Source organism: Octodon degus, unplaced genomic scaffold, assembly GCF_000260255.1.
Source record: "Octodon degus isolate 3935 unplaced genomic scaffold, OctDeg1.0 scaffold00185, whole genome shotgun sequence".
Classification (NCBI taxonomy): domain Eukaryota; kingdom Metazoa; phylum Chordata; class Mammalia; order Rodentia; family Octodontidae; genus Octodon; species Octodon degus.
This window is the reverse complement of record NW_004524761.1, coordinates 5,072,947-5,074,906: the sequence shown is the minus strand read 5'-3', so window position 1 is coordinate 5,074,906 and position 1,960 is coordinate 5,072,947. Positions and strand designations below refer to the sequence as shown.

Below are 1,960 nucleotides of genomic sequence, written 5' to 3'. Positions count from 1 at the left end.
GTCTTTAATTAGTGAAGACATCTTAACATTCATGAGAATTCACACTGATGAAAAACACTCTAAACAAAAAAATTGTGGAGTGACTTGAGTATCTATCAACATATTCTACACATGAGAATTAATATAGTAAAAAGCATTATCAATTAAAAATATATTCATCAATTAAAAATAATATTTCCATATTCAACATGCCACCAATAATACACTGCATGGTGTTACACTGACATGGTATACTTCAAGCAAGTTGACAGGATGGTGATTAATTCTGAAAAAGTGCTTATGGAAAAAATGTAACTCACTGTGGGGTTGAAGTTCTTTAACATAAAGAAGGAAACGAGGGCCGGGGAGATAGCTCAGTAGCATATTTGTTTGCCTGGCAAGTGCAAGGGCCTGAGTTCAATCCCTGGTTCTGAAAAAAAAAGGAAGAAGGAAACAATGATGATCAAGACCTGGAGCAAAGTGCTGTTATAAAAAGTGGAAAGGTAACTTCATAATTAGCAGCTTCATTCTTCTTCCCCTCAGTTCTTTCTTCCCTTTTCTTCTGAAGCATCTTCAGAAAAGTTTTGAGGCACTTCTTTGGAAATAGTATCCTCTCTCTGTTCTGTGCTACTTTGTGCTTGAGAATAAATTTTGCATTCTTGCACACAAAGATTACCAGGTAAGTGCTCACCAAAACTATCATACTATACAGAACAACAGGCTGAATAAGATCATTGTGCCATATTCACCAATATAACCCATGGAGATGGTGGGCACAATGATTGTTTTCCAAAAGAAGAGAATAGACTTGGCTGAGAGGTTCTGACTAAAGTCATGCAGTTGTGGTTTTTCCTTAGACAGATTTTAGAGCCACATGTAGGAGCCATGGCAGGGGAGTTGCCAAGCAATGTGTGACAATATAATGTTTTTTTGCCATAATTTTATTGATAAACAAATATCAATGAGACAGTTTCAAATCAAATCAGTAGGATAGTTTCAATAATTAACACACTGCATACTTTCTTCTTAGTGGTTAATTGCTGTACAAGATGCAGACTCGACATCCTATTTACAAACACCATTAGAACAAATCATTCTATTCATTAACAGAATGTAACTATATATCTATCCTAACCACCCTGAATACACATATACAAAATGGACATTCATCTGTATACACTTTTTTTTGTTAAATTCCGTTATTTGAATATTATAGGTGTGTAAACTCAGCAAAATATTCTAAAAGAGTCCAGTAGCCCATAATAGTATTGGGTCTTCTGTTTAACTGGCAATATCAGAAATTGTTGACCTGAGTCCCCCACAGCTCAACATAACAGCATGGCTTTATTTACAGTATACTGTTAAGATGATAGGGTGTTAAGATGTGTTCATTAATTAAAGGCTTTATACTACTCTTTATAGTTATAAATTATAATATTACAAATTTATTGATATATAGTAAGATTTTTATATTGTCGCTTATTTTCTTGTGTATGTTCTATAGGTACCATATATTTGAAAGCCTCTGAATTGAGGAGTGCATATAGCATCTGCTCTGGTTTCATTATGTTCCACAAAATTTTTGTGTTGAAAATTTAATTCTCAATGCAATAGTTTTGAAAAAAATGATACCAACTAAAAGATCATTAGCTCCTGAAGGCTCTGCTGCCATGAATTGATTAATATTATGCTCATGGAAATGCATTAATTACTGGAAAGGTAGGCTTGTCATAAAAATGAAGTTAGCCCACTCTTGCTTTCATGCTTTTTGTCCTTCTGCCTTGAGATGGATAGATCTTTCAGACCATACATCATTATGAGATCCCAGCAACTTCCTAGCTTTAAAAACAATGAACTATATAAGGTCCATTTTCTTTTACTTTCCAAATAAATTCATGGTTCCACCTAACACAATATAACTATCCTGTCTTCAACCAGAAACTCAATAAACCTTTCTCCAAAGTCTCAATAGTCCCATAAT

At 33.9% G+C, this 1,960-nt stretch overlaps 1 pseudogene; it reads right to left on the bottom strand.

Moving 5' to 3' along the window:
* Nucleotides 1-215: 215 nt before the first annotated feature.
* LOC111813392 lies at nucleotides 216-866 on the bottom strand (annotated as a pseudogene).
* Nucleotides 867-1,960: the final 1,094 nt, after the last annotated feature.